The following is a 20,607-nucleotide window of genomic DNA, read 5'->3' on the forward strand; positions in this document are numbered from 1 at the left end:
CACTCAATCCTTCTCTGACCTGAGATTCACTAATCCCTCCCCCAATAAATTCCTCCTCCCTCTTGTCCCTTTTCCCAGCCCCTTCTCACTGTCCTTACCCCCCTGAAGGGTGAGCGGCTCAGACAGCCCCTCCTGCTGAACCCGGCAGGTATATTTCCCTTTCTAGCTTGAGGTCACGTCCACAGCTGCCCACTTCTGGAAGGTCCCTTCTCCTGCAGGCCTGGTCTCAGTGAACTCCGTGTCCTGGGGCTGTGTCTCCCCATCCCTCACCCAAGGCAAGGAGATCTCCTTGGGGTAAAAGTCCTAGGACTGAGACCACAAGGTCACCTCCCCATGGGGGGCAGTGTGGCAGGTCACTGGCAGAAAGTGGGTCTGGAGGCAAAGGTTGGGTAGACAGGTAAAGGTCATTTCCAGGCTCCCCTTCCCCTCTCTGGGGGCACAAGGACAAATGGGGAGAGGGGAACATCCCACAGTATGGACCCTGGGATACAAGGGGTTCCTGGGGGTGAGGAGCCCAGGGTTGAGGCTGCAGGGGAGGTGGAGAAGGGCAGGCCAGGGTCCTTGAGTGCTGTGCATACACGTGTGGGGCCCGCCGGTACCTGCCCCTCTACAGCATCTCTGTCCCCATCCCCAGGTGTTTCTTCACATAGAGCATGCAGGTCTTCTCCAGATAGGTTTTAGCTATCTCCATGATGCTCCTGTCCACCTCCCTGTTAAGCTTGGTGTTCACAGCAGGGGCACCGACTCTGTCCACGTGTAGGTCTCCGTGTCCAAGCTCAGGTGGTCCTGGCCGTCTTAGGCGTGTTGGTCAAACCCACGCTTGAAGATGAGCTCGGGGGACACCTCGCAGCCGGACCTGCGTTGGAGGGTGTGAACCCCTGCCCCCCACCCTAGCCCCAGGTCAGTGAGGTCAGACTCCCCAACCCCTCAGTGATCCCATGACCCATCCCCCCGACCCAGAACCCTCCCCGCCCCCAGTGGTTCCTTCGGCCTCGGGAGTTCCCTCCTACCCCGTGTCCCCAGTGGGAGCCACACGTGACCGTGGGACCCGTCCTCTCCACCGCTTCTGCTCAGGTCCTCGGTCACGCACCGGCGGCGCCCTGGTTGCAGTAGCCCGGCAGGGTTTACAGGCCCCCTTGTCTCCTTATTGCGCAGCATGCTCCGCTCCCAGTAGTCGGGTTCCTCCTGCTCCGTCCAGATTCTTGCTGCTACATCCTCCCACTCGCGCTGTCGCTGTCCAAGCGTGCTAAGTGCTGATTGTCCACGCAGCCCATGGACAGGAACCGCTGCTCCCCGACCTCAGACCGGACACGACCATGTGGATATACCTCATAGAGTGAGTTCTTGAGACTTGGGGACCCTGCCGGGGTCAGGGCAGTGACCCGACCCCCGCGGCCTAGGGTCTGCGGCCAAGCCCGGGGAGTGACCCTCGACACCATCACGCCTGAGGTGTGACCTGGGACTCCTAACCCCTCCTCCCCGAGATGCCGCCTCATCCCCTGTATCCCAGCCTCTGCGTCCCTGACTCAGCTGCCCTGCACTTGTAATTCTCCACTACAGCGCTTCGAGATCAGCAAAATGCCTGCCCTAGTGACCTGAACCTTGTTCCCTTCTCCCCACCCCTACGTCTGGTCCAGTTCCCAGGTCTCTCACACTCCTCACCCCCAGGTCCCCACTTTGTGTCCTCGCCTGACCCCACCTCATCCCACCCTGCCCCCCACGATACTCCGTGAAGCTCTTTAAGGAAGCTGCTTTTGGTTGCGTCCTCGTAGGTGGCTGCTCCCCCCCCCCCCCCCCCGCCCCGGCCAGCTGTGCTCCTTTCTAACGCCCCCAGGGTTGTGGGCCCCATTCTCCGTCCTGGAACCTGTGCCTCAACGCCCCATGTCCTCACATCCACCTACTCCCCACTCACCCCCCACAAACCAAGAGACGGACAACAAGACGCTCCTCCTCCTTCCTGCCAAGTCCAGGTAAGGGACGGCAGGCTACTGATCCCCGAGTCACGCACGCACGCACGCACACTTTAATTATAACACTTTTTTAATGGCAAAGTACTAGAAACTAAAGCAGCGTGCACCCGTTTCAGACTGGCTAAACATATTTTGCTATGAATAATGATGGAGATGGTTTCAGAGAAACCTTCAGGGAATCCTTCTATGAATAGATGCAGAGGAAAATAAGAAGAAATCGAACAATTTGTACAAGAACAACGTTGTACAAATAAACAATTTTGAAAATCTTCCAAATGCTGATAAACACAATGACCAAGCCAGATTCCAGAGGACCAACAGTGGAGACTGCTACCCATGTCAGATGCTGGACTAAATACTCTGAATGAGACACACCTCTCCAATAGGGCAATTTTTTGCTTGACTTTTGTCTATTTACTACAAACGTTTTGGTTTTCTTTTTGTTGGGGGGGGGGGGATGAGTGTGGGGAGGTGGGAGAAAGAGAAAAATTCTTGATAACTGAAACAACTTTTATTTTAAACTCTTAATTAAAAATATAATTGAAATGAAATTGAATTTTAAAAAGAAACGTCTATCACCAGTTAAGAAAGGCATTACAAGATCTGAAGCACCATGGCCTTCTGAGGTACAAGAACCCCAAAATGTAAAGAGAGAGACTCTGGGAGCTTATGTGGCTGATTAGGATATATTGGCAGAGCTTTCTGAGGAAAAGAGACACATAGAGCTCAAGAGCCCTAAAGACCTTTTCCATCTTGAGAGAGAAACCCATGATGTCTTCCTAAGCCCATCAGCCAAGGACAGAAAGAACCAATAAGATAGGAAAGATGGCTGCCTCACTTGGGCACCTTTACCCCTAGCTCAGCATGGCATATCCACATCAGAAAGGGTGCTGTGCTCTTTGAGCAAAGCAGAATTGAAACAGCAAAAAGTAAACGCAGGATGAGGAAATTTGGGATATCCACCCCAAAAGTTCACAGAGACTGTCTGTGTCCAAACTGTGGTAGAGCTTTCCGAGCTCATATTGGTCTGATCAGCCACAGACACTCTGAGATTTCACTTTGTCATGATGATGTCATTTTGGTCCTCTTGGAAGACGAAGGACAGCAACCAACCAACCCCTGGCTCTCTACGCTGAACCACCAGTGAGCATTTCACTCAATCCTCTGAATGTGGGGGCTAAATGCCACCTGGTGGCATTTTGCTTGACCTGGGAAGCTCTCCAGGTTTTCTCAATGGAAAAAACTGGGAGGAAACAGTGCAGACTTGTAAACAATTTATTTTGGTTGCATGGGGGAGAGGCAATTGGGGCTAACTGTTTGACTTGTGTAGGATAGCACAGCTAATAAGTGTCAAGTGTCTCAGGCTGGATTTGAACTTAGATCCTCCTGACTCTGGGACTGGTGCTCTATCCACTGTGCCACCTACCTGCCCCAAACAACTCACTTTTAAGTTTAAAGGACCCACATTAATTCCTGGGTGCTTTACTCCTTGATCTGCCCCCCTAATCTGTCACTTTTCCCTGCTTTGTGTTTCTTTGGATCTTTAGCCATTTCGCCATGATATTGTTCTGCTTTCTTCATTCCTCCTGCCAGGATGCCCCCCAACAAAATCACTCTACTTGGCATCAGTCAGGTGTGTTCATATCTTCAACTCATTTTTCTACCTTAGTTTCTAAAGAACTTAGTTTCCTCATTTCCACAGATTTCTCAGCTGTTCCTAGGACTCATTGAGTACCTCACTCAAAGAATCCATCACAGAATCAAGTTGGGAGTCACCTGAATAGTCACCTAAATTTTGTCCAACCTGACCCCCCCCCCCCCATAGCCCTTTAGTGATTCTCTTCTACTTTTTTTATCTAATTCCATTTCTCTCATAAAATCATTCAGCTATTTTTATTGTCTTGGGAAATATCGAGCTTTTTTGGTTGCTGTCACTGCTTTGCTTTTCTCTTCCTCCTCCTCTTCCTCCTCCTGCCTGAACTCCTGCCAGCTTTGACCTTCCTAGTAGCTGTTGCTCCGGACTCGGGCCAGCAAGCCTTGCATCCCAGTCCCTTTGAATCCAGAATAATAGTTTCCCATTATGACAGAGCTCTTCTTGTGGTTCACATTCTCTCCCTTAGGAGTGGTGACATGGTGCAGAGTATCAGAGGAGAGAAAGGCAGAACGTGGCAGAGATGTTGCAAAGGAAGAATCAATAGACCTTGGGAATAGATTGAATATGGGAAGTGAGAACGAGGAAGAAACCCAGCACTGACATCTAAGTTTGGAGCCAGAGGACAGAGAATGGTAGTCTTGGACAGTAAGAGGGAGGTGGGGATGGGGGATAAAGCTAATGAATTCAGTTTTGGACATGTAGAGTTTCAGGTGTCCACAGGCCATCTGTTTCTAACTGTTCCCCAGGCAACTGGAGATGGGAAACTGTAGGTCAGGAGAGAGGTTAGGGCTGGACAAATAGATTGGAAAATCATCAGCACTGAGATGTGAAGTCAAACCATGGGAGCTGATGATCACCAAGTGAAATGATAAAGAGGGAAAAGAGAAGAAGGCCCAGCATAGACTCCTGGAGGAAACCCGCCATTAGGGGGCCTGATCTGGATGAAAATCTGGCAAAGGAGACAGAGAAGGAGTTGTCAGACAGGTAGGAGGAGAATGAGACGGGGATGTCAGGAAAACTTAAAGAGGTGGGCAGCCTGTTTCTTTATGAGTCCTCTGGAATTCTGGTAGGTCATTGTGTTGATCACTTACTAAGTCCTTCCAAAGTGGATCTCTTTACAAAATTTGTATGGAAATTGTTCTGCTGGTTCCAATCATTTCATGCAACATCAGTTCATACTAGTCCTTTCAGGTGTTTCTGAAACCAACACCTTTGTCATTTCTTATGATACATCAATATCCCAGTGCATTCATATACAATAATTTGTTCAATTATTCTCCACTTGATGGACATGTCCTCAGTTTCTAATACTTTGCCAACACACAAAAAAAAGCTGCTATAAATATTTTTGTACCTATGGATTCTTCCCCTCTTTCTTTGGTCTCTTTGGGGCATAAATGTTACAGCAGTATCTCTGGATCAAAGAACGTTCACAATTTAATAGCTTTTGTGGCATAGATTCAACATGCTTTCCAGAATGGTTGGATCTCTTCACAACTCCACCAATACTACATTAGTGTACCTATCTTCCCATATTCCCCTCCAGCATGTGTCATTTTCCTTTTCTGTAACCTTACCAAGCTGATGGGCATGGGATGTTACATCAGAGTTATTTTCCTTTGCATTTGTCTAATTACTAGTGACTTAGAGATATTTTTATATGGTTATTGATAGCTTTGATGCCTTCCTCTGAAAATTGCCTCTTCACTTCCTTTGACCATTTATTAATTGAGGAATTTCTTCTGTTCTTGTGAATTTGACTCAGTTCCGTATATATTTTAGAAAAGACAAATGTGCTGCAAAAATTCCCCACCCCCATGCCCAGGATTCTGCTTTTCTTCTAATTTTAGCTGCATTGGTTCTGTTTGTGAAAAAAAATTAATACTATGTAATCAAAATTACCGTTTTACCTCCTGTGAACCTGTCTATCTCATTTGGACACAAACTCTTCCCCCATCCATATATTTGACAGATCATTTCTTCCATGCTCCGATAATGTATGATGTCATGCTTTATATCTAAGTCATGTACCTATTTTGAGCTGATCTTGGGATGTGACATGAGATGCCGATCTAAGCCTACTTTTTGCCAGACTGCTTTCACATGTTCCCAAAGGTTTTTCTCAAATAGAGCCCCAGTGCCTGGGATCTTTGGGATACTATGCTCATTCAGTTCTGTATCTGGTATACTACCTAATCTCTTCCACTGGTCAGACTCTCAGTGTCTTACCCAGTACCGTGGCGTTTTGACAATTACCATTTTGTTATACAGTTTGAGATCTCATTTTGCTAGGCATCCTTACTTTCCCCCTTTATGATATCTTGACTTTTCGTTCCTCCGGATGATTATTGTTAGTGTTTTTCCAGGTCTATAAAGTAGTCTTTGATAGTTTCATTGGTTTGACACTGAATAAGTAAATTAATTGAGGTAATATTGTATTTTTTTCTTACTATTAGCTTAGCCTACACATGAGCCTACATGGGAAAAGTGTTTTGTAATTGTGGTCACCTAGGTGCCATTATTATCCCCATTCTACAGTGGAGGAATCTAAAGCAGAAGGTCAATGACTTACCCAGGATCACACAGCTGATGAATGTCTAAGGTCAAATTCTATCTGCTATACCACCCCAACTACCAAGCTGTCCCTAGCCTGACTTCTAGGCCTAAAATCCCCAAACCTTTTGGAATCTGTTACCTCATAAAGCTGACTGCTATTGAGGGAAACCCCTAGGTTTGGCCCCTCCATAGCAATTGGGCTAATTTCTCTATTCCAAAATGACTCCCCCAAGTCCATGCTCATGCACAGTCCTTCCCACCTGGAATGTCTCTCCCACTTTCAGCCCAAGACATTAGCTTCTCAAACAGGCTCCTTTTCTTAAGAGAAATGATGTCCAGGTACTTTTGAAGAGACAGCTCCGGAAGAGGCTGCAAACCAAGGCAGAGTAATCCCTCCACTGTCGTGCCCCTCACCTAGGAGCTCTCCATGACTCCAGGCCATGTCATCCCATGCCATGGCCATTGCTGACAGAGACCACACTCCTTATGACCCAATGTATTTATTTTAACTCCATCTGTTGCTCAAACAGGGCATCTCCGAATTCTGTGTTGGCAGCCCCTGAATCTAAGTCTAGAAACGCCAGCATCCCCAGGGTGAGGGCCACCTTCTGGCCAGGCCCATTTGAATGAAGCAGTTGGGTGCAATTCTGGGGAGTGAACCCTAGAGGGACAGACAAGACTGCTCAGATCCATGACCATAGCTCCCTGAGTACTGGGGAAACTGGGAGGCTGGCTATATGAATCTAAGAGGTACAGGCAGCCAGGAGGAAAGAAGTAGATTCCTGGCTCAGTTTCAATTTTATTAAAGGAGAAAATCAATTGACAGGATATGTTTAAAGTATTGGGATCTAGAAAGAGTGACAGATTCCCAAAATAGTTCTGGGCTACAACACCTGGCTACAGGAGAGGTGGAGAAGGATGAGAAGTGCTAGAGGATAAGATGCCTAGATATCAAAAGAGGTTGAAGGCAAGGGGATGGCCTGCTAGGGACCTGAAAAAACAGGAAATATGGTTTCATGAGGAAGTACAAGGGATAGCCTTCAAGTTGCTGGGGCCCTTTGCCTGACGAGCTGGTGAGCTAAGAGTCACTTTTCTGATACAGGAGATATGGAGCAGAAGTGATATGGTGGCAACAACTGGAGGTACAAGGCTGAGGGGCTATAAAGCAAGGACCCTAACATATACAACCTGCTGTACAGGTTCTTAGATCTGCTTTTCTAAAAGGAAAGCCACTTTTGAGGAGTCAGCAATCACTTTAACCAAGCACATATATCACATTCACTTAGTTCAGGGGAAGACGTCAGCCCCCTGAACTTTAGAGAAAATACAGAGAAATAAATAGAAAAAGGCAGGGCTTTCAGCTGCCTGACCACAAGCAGTACATACATCACAGATCGACAGACAGATAACTGTCTGAACACAGTTACCAGAGAGAGAAGCACCATCTGGGTTTTCTTAGTGCCTTCCCAGAGTCTCATCTGTCACACAAACCTTCTTCCAGAAACTAAGTTCCAAAGTAAAACCTCATCTTAGACTATTTATACGTGTTTTTAGAGGGCATCCCAACCCTTGAGAACTAGTCCTTCATTACCAAAAGGTGTGGACCTTCCTACAAATCTCTCCTAATCAAACTCCCCTTAAAGGGCAGACCCATTAACGGATGGGGAAGATCTTTAATCTCTCTGACTATCATTACAGGGACTTGGAAGGAGAATGTCAGCCCAGGGTTGGGCAGAGCTAAGGGACTGAGGGAGGCCCTGGGAAGCATCCTGGGAAGGATGAAGGGCAAAGCTCCTTCCTCCCAGCTGGCCATGGCAATGAAGGCTTACATTGGGGCCGGCTACCACCATGGTACTAGCCATGGCTCAGGCAAGACTGCTGGAGACTTAAAGGGGGATTGAGGCCCCTCCACCCCTGCCTCTCTGTCCCTTTAACCCTCCAGCTCTGTCTCCCAACCCCAAACTGTTTGACTTGTTCTTCCTCAATATCTTCATGTTCCAATATGGGGTGATAGAAAAAGCCTGACTTGGTCCCAGCTCTGTTCCTGACCTGCTGGGTGACCTCAGACAAATGACTTTCCCTCTCTTGAGGGAAACAATTGTAAAACAGTTGACTTAGCTTGGATCTCTGCACCCTCTTCTAGCTGAAATATCTGGGACTTGATCATTCTGTGTATGTCTCTGCCTTGATCTCTGACTCCTCAATTGTCTTGCTGTTTGTTTGAGCCTCAATTTACCCATTAAGGGGTGACAGAGTTGGGTTCCATCTCTAAGGGCCATTACAGTTGTGTAGTTCTCACATTTTATGTCGTGACAGGAGTCACAGTTGATGTGAAATCCCCTCTTTCCCATAATAGCCCCTGTAGTGTCAATGCTATATTCACAGTGCCCATGGCATATAGCTATCCCAGCACAATTCTGAATCAGGAAATACAACAAACTCTCCACATGGAAGACAGAACCAAAACAATTTATTCAGACACCAGAAAGCTAAATCCATCACAGCAACAAAAATCTATACACAATAACAATGCAGAGAACAACACCATTCCCAAGCCTTCCCCCTGCTCAGCTTCCCACAAACCAACTCCATGAAACAAAGCACAAACAGGCTCCCTTAAATAAAATGCCCTTGTCACATTTACAGTCAGCTGCCTGCTTGCCTGCATCCTTCCTACCTCTGACTGCTCTCCTGACCAAATTTCCTCTCAGTTCTGCTCTCACTCCACCTCTTCCTGCTCCACTCTTCCAGCTCCATCCCTTCAGCAAAGTCCTCCCACCACAGGCTCCATGTGACTCAAAATCATGTGACTTACATTTCCATGTGACTTAAACAAGTCACATGGGCCTCTTAATGAATGGGAAAGATCTTCCCATTTAAATTATCATTGCAGGTCCTTCAAATGCTGGTTCTGTCTTGGCAGACCCCAATGGGATCCTTGAGCTTTGCTCAGACTCCTTCCCTCCAGGGATGCCCAAAACAGGCAAATTCAACTTAAGTCAAGTGTTAGGAAGAGATCTACAGAATAGGCCCATTTGTACTTAACTAAATGGAGAAGGATCTGTATAGCAGTCAGACTTGGGGTGCTCCCCCTGTTGCCCAATTAGCATAACAGAAGTCAGGGAAAATATTATTTGGAGGGTTTGTCATCAGGGAGAAAAGTCATTGGGGCACACAGCTGTGCTAACCTTCAAAAATGTTCTTCTAGCAATTTTTACATGAGTGTCTTCTACAAGCTCCAGCCTCCCTTAAGGAGAGACCTCATAAGGACCTCAAGACCACCAGCCCCAATCTTATAACAATCTCCTGTCTTGTCACCTGTCAGCCACACTTTCATTGATTGAGACTAAGTAAGAGACATGGGTCTGGTAGCAGCATCCATAACTGCCTCCCGATCAGGGGTCAGTCACTTTTTCAAAGAACTCACCTCCAGCCTCTGAGCATTCCTGAATCTCCCACTTTGTACGAAAAGAATCTCATTCCTGGAATTGGCACTCAGCACCCCAAAGTTGTGATCCCCCCTGGGACTAATCCAGGCTCTGGTGTAGCACTGAGGGTGTATTTGGGGTAAGCAAAGAGAAGAATTTGGAGGAATCTTATCAGTGATCCTCATTCCCCTAGGCCTCAGGGAGCCTGAGTTTGGGATGAGATGACCTCTTAGCACCTCAGTTTCTCCATTGATAAAGTGAGTCTGTTGGAATCAATGATCTCTTTGTTTACTTCTCATTCCTAGGAACTTGGAGTGTGGAGGGAAAGAAATAAGGGAAAATGCCAGTGGGGTAAGGGCAAGAAATGGGAATGGGATCTAGGGACAGGCTGAAGTTCCTAGAAGGTATCAGAGACTGAAAGGATCCAAGGAAGAATCAGGGACAGAGGAGGAAGAGGGATGGGGTGAATACAGTTACTCATCAGGGGATGTGCCCCTATTCCTTACAGTGAGCATGAAGGATGCTCACCTCTCAGTCTTCAGTCCTTGGCCCCTCATCAAACCAGGCATCCGGTGCTCATGGTTTCCATCCCCTGAATGACCTACATGTCTTCCTTGCAATCTGAGGCCCTTTATGGATCTTCTTATCTGGCCCCCTGCCTCTGTTCCCCCAGAGACCTAGATGTCTATCCTCCCAACCCTCTTATCAGGGAGCTAGCTATCCTGACCCCTGCTTCCTTCATTCCTTGTGGACTGGAGAGGCAGTAACAATAAGTAGGAGTCTAGATGGACTCACAGAGGCTTCAGAGTGAGAGAGGAGACAAGACCAGGGTCATGGTTGGAGGATGGAAATAGTTGGACAGAGTAGAAAGAAAGGTCCCTTGATGACTACTCCCTGTCCCTCAAGAAATGAGTCATTGGAAGCAGAGCCATAGCCTGGCCTGGCCCAGTATTCCTATGGGCAGAGTTCCTGGGAGCTTAGACATCATCCCGTTATACTTCTTCATTTTTCAAAGGAAGAACCTCAGCCCCAGAGAATGGGACAATTGCTTAAGGCTACATGGAGATCCAGAGATTAGAAGGGGGAGAATCACAAGACGTCAAAGTTAGAAGGGACAACAGTGGCCATTTAGTTTGCTCCAGACCTGGAAAGGCAGCCTGTAGCTCAGTGGATAGTGCACTGGGCCTGAAGTTAGGAAATTGTTGTTGTTGTTCAGTCACATCCAACTCTTTCTGACCCCATTTGGACTTTTCTTGGCAAAGATTTGCCTTTTCCATCTTCAGCCCATTTTACAGATGAGGAAACTGAGGAAAACAGGGTTAAATGATTTGCTGAGTTTCAGTATCTGAAGCAGATTGGAACTCACGAATAGGAGTCTTCCTGACTCCAGGCCAGGTGCTCTATACACTGCACCACCTAGCTGAGTCTCAGGTTCTCCAAATTAAATTGAATGTTTGTATTTAACTTGCTGATGTAGATCTCACGTTGCTCTACTCTGGAAACTCCTGCCTGCCTACCTGCTGCCAGTCAGACCAATGTTCTTATGCCCTGGTCTGAATTCTGTGCAGTGTAACCTCACAAAGAGTTCAGGAGGGAGCCACACCTTTCCCCAGATGTCTCCTTTGCCAAATAACCTAATAAAATGCTTTCTACAATGCACATGCATTCACACATGCACACATATACATGCACACACAGATGCATGCACACACATGCATACACACTGACACAAATACATACATGTACACATATACATGCACGCACACACTCCACCAGCACCATCAGAATGTTCCCCTTTGGGACCCAAGGCCCCCAAATCCTGCACTTTGTGTGACATCCCTCTACAGAGCAGCTTCCCAGATCTCAGGGATCTCCTCCATGTGGAGGGGCTGGGTGATGCCAATGTCACTCACAGGCATCTCCAAATGAACAGCAGTGAGGATGGGCTGGAGGAACATAAGGGCCATGGTGCTGAGAAAAACAAGAGCTTGGCACATGTACGTAGCACACCAAGAAATGCGAATAACTTCATTTTCATGGAAACCTGAGAGGGAAGTGCTCTTATGATCTGCATCATATAGTGAAGGAAACTGAGGCAAAGAAAGAAGAAGAGACTTGCATGACTCAAACAGCTGGTAAGTGCTCAAGGCAGAATTCAAACAGGATTCGAACTCTGAGTCCAGCACTCTGGACCAGGCCTGCACAACATTGAGCCCAAGGCCTGCTGGCTGCCCCCAAAGGATTTCAGACAACCTATGAAAAGTGTAAAGAAAGTAAAGTCAAGTCTGTGCCCCACCGAACCCACCTTCCAGCTGTCACTACTGTTCCCCTCATGTAGCTTGGCAGGTGGGTTGGCACTCCCACTCTCCTGTTTGTCACACGACTCACATCAACCAACCATCATCAGTCTGTCTCTGGTATGAGAGGTACAATTTCATGAGAAATAAAAATCGTAAGCAACAAGTGTAATTAATTGATATTAATTGAAATTTCCCTATTAAAAATACAGAGCACAACTCCGATGGGCTGGCCACATTGTTCAAATGCAAAATGTACGCTTCCCAACAAGACTATTTTATGGAGAACTCACATGGGGCAGGCGATCACATGGTGGCCAGAAGAAGTGATACAAGGATACTCTCCGGGTCTCTCTCAAGAACTTTGGATTTGATTGTGCAACATGGGAGACACTGGCACAGGACCGCTCAGCATGGTGTGCCCACATCAGAAAGGGTGCTGTGCTCTATGAGCAAAACAGAATTGAGACAGTCCAAAGTAAATGTAGAATTCACAAATTTGGAGTAACCACCCCAAATATTCACACAGACTATCTGTGCCCAACCTGTGGTAGGGCATTCTGAGCTTCTGTTGGTCTGATCAGCCACAGATGGACACGCTGAAATGTCACTTTATCATGGTGATGTCATTTTGGTCCTCTTTGAAATTGAAGGACAACCACCAACCCATGTTCTAGTCACTGTAGTAAGCCCTAGTGATGTTGAGCAGCCCTCCATCACTGAAATCCAAGTCAACTGCAAATCATGTCATCATCTCCCTGGTGTCATGGTCATCTTAGAGGAAGGACAAACACAACTAATCCCTGGGGATACAAAGGAAGGCAAGACATGCTTCCTGCTTGCAAGCAGCTCAGAATCTAGTATGCAAAAGTGGGGACAGTTTGAGAAGGAGCAATAGATGATCAACCTCACTTTGAGTGGATCCAGGGTAATGAGAGTGTCTTGGAATAGAAATACATTTAGTTCAACAAGGAAATAATAGAATGCACAGAGAGAGGACAATAATGGTTAAACAAGGAGAAGATGATTAGGGAGGAAACAGTCACAGTCAAAATCATAATGATAAAAATAATAACCTTTACATAGTACCTACTATGTGCCACACACTTTACAAATAGGATCTCATTCAATACCTATAAGAATCCTAGGAATTAGATACTATTATCATGCCTATTTTGCAGGTGAAGAAACTGAAGCAAACAGTTCCTGTTACTTGCCCAGGGTCATAGAAACAGCAAGTTTCTGAGGTGGAATTTAAACTCAGATCTTTTGTGAATTGAGGATCAGTGTTCTATCCACTTGTACCACATCTATATTGTGATTTTTCAATAAAATACCGTGAAAATGTTCACATGTGTATGAGTTTTGAAAACGGGAGGAAAATTAGACAGGTTCTCAGGAAATTCATTTTTTGTTTTTAGTTCCCCAACTAGTGAATAGAATAAACTGTTCATTACTAAATAAGATCAATTCTATCTATTAGCTCATGACAAGTAGTATATTAAATGATAAATGAACTTAAAGGTCAATCGCATATATTTCTTTATTTCTTAAAAGCAAAGTTTATTTATAAAACCACCTTTGTAAGGAAAGAATTTCTTCAGACAACTTTCTTTCTTCTACCACTGGCAAACTGGCTATACTCTCACAGAAACTCTACTGAATGACCAAGCCATATTGCCAACCAATTCCTTTGAAAAACTCCCAAATAAAAGAATAGTAACATAAGTGGAGGCTAGGTTCAAATCAGAAAACAAGTTGAGCACTGCAGTGAGGGATGCTTTTGTAGAAAGGTTGTGGGTTTCATTGACGGTTTCATTGTGGCCTCTACTGTGCATGCAGAGCAATCATGGGGGCAAAATGCCTGTTATCTCTGATGCAAGAATGCAAACCCAAGGAACATTTGGATCTGGAGATTATAGTTTTGATGAGATGTGGCTACAAAGTAACCCAGGAATGAGAAGACTACTCTGGTACAGTGAGAGCCAACCAGTGAGGGTCTGTGCATGCCTGTGACCATTTGCACATGAATGTCCAATCTTCCTGGGAGTTTGGAAACAATTTGATGTCAAGTTGAGAAACTGAAATGTTGTACTTAGAACCAGTCAGAGTTTGATGTAATCACTGTATGATCCCCAAAAGTATTATATGCCTGATCATGATGGCTTGGAGAAGTGGCTTGAAATCCATGATTAGGTGTGTATATAGGCCAGGGAAGTCATGGCCAGACAGGTAGTGAGAAGGAGAAACAACAAATTGGTAGACATTAGCAAGACATTAAGAGAACCAGAGAGGCCTATGGCAGTTAATGAAAGACAGACAAGCATCAAGGAAGAAAATGTCCCTTTTTAGCCAATAACTCACAGTGATTTGTTTTACATGGGCCTTGGGTTCCTCACCTGTAAAAGTAAGAAGGTGGGATTAAATCATGTGTCCCCTTCTCTTCAAGCAATCTCTCTTATCCCTGGAATGTGGGCACTAGTTTAGGAAGTGAGAAATGCCACAATCTGCCTGCTTCTATTCAAATTCAAAAGGCATTTGCCTTTTTGGGGACAACAATGTTTGGTACATGGACATGAAGGCAGATTGTGCCCCCCCACACACAAGTGGTGTGGCCAACAAGGAGGAGGGGTCTCATGGAAAGAGAGCATCAAAGTCCATCATTTTTTACCTTCAAAACAGTTCTGCTACATGTCCCCTTCTCTCTACTCACCCTGGTGTCATCTGGTGGGTCTCCCTGCCTCCAGTCTCTCCTCACTCCAGTTCAGCCTCCACTCAACTGCCAGAGGAATCTTCCTAAAATAAAGGTCTGACTTGATCTCACACCCAGCCCCACAACCCCACCCCCACCCCTGTTCTATAAATTCCAGGGTCTTCTGTCACCTCCAGGATCAAATACAAAATCCTGTTTGGTCCTTAAAGCTCTTCATAACCCAGCTGCTTCCACCCTGGTCAGTTTTCCCACACTTTACTTCTCTCCACTTCCTTTGGGCTGGAGAGGCACTGGTCTCTTGACTCTTCTGCCCACAGGACTCCACCTCTCCCCTTCCTTCTCTCCTCTGCCTTCCCTGCCTTCCTTCCAGAATAGCTCACATTTCATCTTCCGCAGGAGACCTTGCCTGGTCCCCCACTTTGCCCACTGCTTCTGCCTACCTCCCAAGATGACCTCCCATTTGCCCTCTGTATGACTTCTTTGCACGTAGTGGATTCCATGTCATCCCTTCCATTAGACTGGGAGCTCCCTAAGGGCAGAGAGTGTTTTGGCCTTTCTTTGTATCCCTACTCATTAGCACAGGGCCTGGCACATAGTAAGTACTCAATAATTGCTTGTTAACTCACTGGATTTACAATTCAAGGACTTCAATTACAAATCAAGTTCTGACTGGTATTACCTGTGTGACCTCTGGTGAGTCACTGAAAAGTGCTTTAGTTCTTCAACTGTAAAATGAGAGAGTTGGACTGGAGGATCTCTAAGGCCCCTCTCACCTTCTAATCTTATAGCCCTCTAAGCTGTTGTACACACAGAGAGTCAGTGAGTGCTTCAGGTGGCACTTGGCTGGGGGGGAAGGGGGGATGAGGCCCCTGAGAATTCCTCAGACTGCTATGTCTAACATATCCACAAGGTGGCACATGAGGCTGGAGCAAATACGTAACTACAGCTTCTAGACAGCCTGTCAGTTCCAGCACTGAGGGAAATGTCCTTGGTTACCAGTCTCTTGATATCTATTCCTAGTCTGTATAGCTCCCCAGTTGCCTCCAGTGTTAAAATCTATAAACTTTCTTAATACTTTGTCACTTTGTAGCTCATTGCCCTCCTCTCACTTGACCCTCAGATCTCTTTTTCCTCCTTATTGTGACCCCAAAGAATTCCTCAGAAGAGGTTCAATGTACTTTTACTACAATGCAAAGGAGAAGACCACTGGCATCTAATCAGACTTCCAGGTGGACAACAGCCCCTCTGGTTACAGTATGCATGTGTATTATCGGCCCTCTCTTCTGCACCTGGTATGTTACACAGGAAGACTTTGGGGGGAGGGGCAGTCATTTAGCCAAATTCCCCTGGGAAATGAGCAATCATCTTACTGACATCATCTTCTGTTCCCTAACTGACAGTCAATCAACAACTGCCTACTATGTGCCAGGAACTGTCCTAAGCACTGGGCAAATGAAAAATCACCCAAACTGTTCTTGCTCTCAAGGACCTTACAGTTTATTTTTGGATCACTATGTGAACTTCCTGGGCAGTTCCGGGGTGAGTCCTGCCTCACTGTCTCTACATCACATGCTATCCATGGAGAGCCCCTCCAGCCCTACCCCATGGGGTCAGGTGGCTTCTGGGAATCTTCTCCTGGTAGCATCACCTTCCCCTGCCTCCTTCTCCCCTATATGTGAAGAGAATTTGTCATTTTTTTAGGATCCATGGCCATGGCAATCTCTAGATCCCAGGTGTTCAATAGTAACTCCCATAATAGCCCCAAGAATCCTAGATGGTAATCCCAAGGATCATAGTGATAGGGGATCCCACTGAGACTGCACAGTGAGATAAGAGGATGATGGAATGATGATATTGCTAAAGTGAGGCAATTGCTGAACCATTGCCCTCTATAAAGCAGGTAGATATTGGTCAATGAGTGGGGAACCCATAAGGAAATGACAGCCTAATGCTGTGTATGCCTTCATCAGCCCCCATCAGGGCTTTGGGGGGAAACTTGTGTTTGAATAAATTGGCCCCCATTGAGGCTTAGGGGACCTAAGGAGGAGTTGTAGCTCCTACTATGTTCTCACTGACCCCTGAGAGAAAGGTGATTAAGGAAAACTGTTGGAGTTGGTGCTCCCATGGTCAGCAACCCTTTGGAGTAGACTAAATTAGAAGTCAGATTATTAACCCCTCCAATGCTGTCTTCCTATCCTTCCTGCCTGACCAGATCAAGAGAGAACCTGTTAGAGGCTGGAGTCCAAAAACTCCAGTGCCTCCTGTGTGTTATTTGTGAAACACACTACAACCACCAAGAGAGGATGCCTTAAACCCACAGAATGCCTTCTGCCTTTTTAAAAACTGTTCCCAGGTGGAAAAATGGAATCTGTTCGACCTCTGGGAAAGTCATTTCATAGTCCTGAATCTTTTACCTCCAGTTTCTGTCTACCTCACAGGTCTTGTTCCATTTCTGCCACTTTGCTGTGTGACAAGGGAGTCAGGTCATCTCAGGCTTAAGGTTTCTGAACAGTCATAAATGTTTTTGATACATTGCAATTGCACATTGAAACATATTATAATTGATACATTGTAAAAAAAAATAACTTTGATACATTGTAATTCAATTGCTTACATATAGATACATGAAGGCATTGTCATTCTAATGAATCATCTCAAAGTTCCTTGCATCTCTGCTCTGCAGGCCTCATTTCCAAGGGCAGATGCTGACTATTTCCAGAGCCTTCATGGGGCTGGGACACCTCAGGCTTTGCCCAAGGTGGGCACTTGGGGTGAGACATCCTGCTCACCTGATGCCAGCAATCTCCCTGCCGAAGCCTCACCACCCTCCCATCTATTTCCTAGAAGATCAGGGGTTAAAAATGAGTATGTCTGACAGGAGCAAAGGAGATAGAGGCAAAGGCTCAGACGTGGGATCTGGCTGAGCCTGAGAGCCTGGAGGTGGCAAGTGGAGGAATTCCTGTTAGTACCCACCCCACTGAGCTCAGGATGCAGGAGAAGAAGGATGACTGTGGCATGGGCGGGTCCCTCTGGGCAGTAGTTTCTAGGAGAAAAGACTTCCAAGCCATTTCACACCTGCTCTACTTGAGAATGTTGGGACCACTGGGAGAGGAGGTGGGGTAAGAGTGAAGGGAAACTATGTCTGAGGAGGAATCTGACATGGGCAGGGGAAACTGAGTCTGCAAGAATTGTGTCCTGGGGAAGGTAGATCTTATAGTGGAATGAGGGGAGAGGATGTATCTGAGAATCATCAATCATCATGCTGACTGCTTCCCCAGACACCTGTGAGGAACAGATGGCTCTGGGTTGGTGGTGTTAGGGGGCTGGGGGTTTTGTCCTTGGATCCAGGGACTGGGGAAGATGGGCAGGAAGAAGCAGGGTGGCTGCCAGCATTCAAGGGCTGGGGGAGGGGCAGCCTGGGGGCTTACCGAGGACCCAGAGGATGGAGCTCCTCTCTGACTACAAGCTCTCCTCCTGGTCAGTATAGACCAAGAGCCCCCATCTTATGGAGAGCAGAGGGCTGGGTAGCCTTGGGGCTCACCCAGGACCCAGAGGATGGAGTTCCTTCTAATGTCCAGGAAATTTCTTCATGGTCAAGAGCCCCTACCCTATGGAGAGCTTGGGTAGGGGCAAAAGTAAGCAAGTAAGTGCAGCCTGGGCCCTGGCCCCAATCTAGTTAGAGTCAATCACTGTAACATACAAGCAGTTATAATACAGCAAACAGAAGTGTCCTCAAAGTGCTGTTGGAGGCCTAAGGATGGAATAATGAAGTGCTGTGATGAGTCATCTTGGAAGAGATAACATGTGTTGAGCAGGGTCTAATAGAATGAATGGGATTTTTACTGAGTAAGTGATGGAAGGGCATTCAGGGCAAATGGAATGGTATGGACAAGGGTATAGAGGTGGGAAAGTTCAGGATATGGACTCATGGGATGAAGACTGATTTTTTTCATGGAAGTGGGAAATATTCCTCATTTATTAACAATTTGGATGGAGGATAGCATGCAGGCTTGGGGACCTGTCTAAAGGGGAAATCAGGCACTTTCCTACCTCTGGGAACAATTGCTTTCCTCAGTGAAATGGACCTCTGCCCCTTACCCTCACTCAGTATGAGGGAGGGCTTGGCCCTTTCAGAAGAAAAGTCTTTTCATTCCTCTACCCATGTTGCCCTGTGGATCCTACAGGACGTTGAACTTGTTACAGGGACTTTAGCAATAAAAACCCTTCTTTACAAGTTCAGAAGATGAGGCCCAGGGAAGTGATAGGACCTGCCCAAATCCTAACATCAGTACCAGAAGGAGATTTGACCTCAGGTCCTCTGCTTCTTGGTGGAGGGATGGTAAATGGGACAGTCTGATTGAGGTCAAGAGGGCTTGAGGGCACTGATGGGAAATAAAGCTGCCACCAAATCCTGGACAATGAGTCCTCAGTTGGACAAAGTGCCCTGTGAGTCATTGGGACCACAGACTGAGCTCAGCAGGGAAGCCTTCCATCACAGTCAGCTGAAATCAGAATGGGGACAACTCATAGAAGGGAGAAAATCTAGCTTATCTTCATCTGCCTTTGTCTCCCAGGAGTGTTTTCTTCCTGGTCACAAGGCTCTTACCTAAAAATCTTTATTCTTTTTAAACTGCCCTTCTCCCTTCCCTCCTCTTTGTCTCTAGACCCAGCCTCTGATAAGTGGCTCCTAACTCTCACTCCACTCCTTATCCAGCAGTGTGAACCAAGTGTCACCTAATCTCTTCTGAGGGAGCCAGGAAACATTTCCTGTTTATAATATTTACAGTCAGCTCCCTTACCAGTTATACAGTAATCAATCATTCAATTAATTAACAAGCAGTTGCTACCTGCCAGGCTCTTCAGGTAAGGACTCCTGAGCTGAATACTGGCTTAGAAAACTACATATTAACGTTATGTTTTATTGCATCTTTATTTTGTAAAACACTTCCCAATTACATTTTAATGTGCTATATTTGATTATTAAGATCAATCAAGATCTGAGGCTCAGTTCATCCAAAGGAGAAAGAGAAAGTCTAGAATTTCTGGGTTTTTCCATCTTCCTCATTTTTTTTTCCTTTTTTCTTTTGTTTACTCTTTGGTGAAGCATTTTTTTCTTTACTTCTTTACTATTACCTGGGCCAGGACAATTGTACAATCAAATCCTGAAAATTAGAAATAGTGGAAGGTCCTTTGGAAGATCCCTGGGTCTTTTGGGGTGGTGTTTGATAGGTTATGGGGTTTCTGGTCTTCCTCAAAACAAGGCTTAGTTTTCCCTTAAAGGCAACAAAACTCTCTAGGATTTGATTGGCCCTTATCTCCCTTGAAGTAGCTTCCTGGTGACCTAAGGGCACCTAAAGTCCCATTCACAGAGAGTTGTGGCTCCTTCCACATGATGGTTTCTTTGGAGTCACCATGCCCTGTCCCATTGACCAGACAAGTTTCCACCTGGACCTGAGAGGAGCCCTATTCAGAAGAGTGTTCCTGTATCCTTGATGTGTTAGGGCAAAGTCAACCTCCTTTCTTTAATGTTAAATAATTTGTGAGGACCACATTTCATCCCAAGGTTGAGCCTGAACTATCAGCGAGCTATTGTTAAGCGTGCCTCCTAACAGGAGGAGAGGACCAGATCCTGATTATTTGGGGGAAGTATAAGAACCCCAGAATAGTACAGGGAATCACTAGAAAGGACGAAAACAGCAGAGACCAATATCTTTTCCCATTACTTTTCCCTATTCCTTCTCTTTCCTCTCATCTCTTCGCTTTGTCCTCACTCACAGTGGTTCTAGTGAACTGGACTCTGGACAAGCTGAACAACCCAAGCTGTGTCCTCACATCTGGCTTAGTCACTGACGCCCAGCCTGCAGCCCCCAGGAACCAGTTATAGCTTTGATTTTTATATATTTGTGTATTTTGTCTTGAACTTGTGACATAAAACAAAGCGGTTATATAATATACTTGAATAATGACTACACATGAAACTCAAATCTAT

General features: G+C 46.2%; 1 long non-coding RNA gene across 1 annotated transcript; it reads left to right on the forward strand.

The window, feature by feature from the left end:
• On the forward strand, positions 1 to 2,414 carry LOC140508128 (uncharacterized). The gene is made up of 4 exons (XR_011968311.1): positions 1 to 294; positions 761 to 900; positions 1,156 to 1,336; positions 1,561 to 2,414. It is a non-coding gene; the product is annotated as an uncharacterized lncRNA (long non-coding RNA).
• The last annotated feature ends 18,193 nt before the right edge of the window (positions 2,415 to 20,607 follow it).

Source organism: Notamacropus eugenii, chromosome 5 (genome assembly GCF_028372415.1).
Source record: "Notamacropus eugenii isolate mMacEug1 chromosome 5, mMacEug1.pri_v2, whole genome shotgun sequence".
NCBI lineage: Eukaryota > Metazoa > Chordata > Mammalia > Diprotodontia > Macropodidae > Notamacropus > Notamacropus eugenii.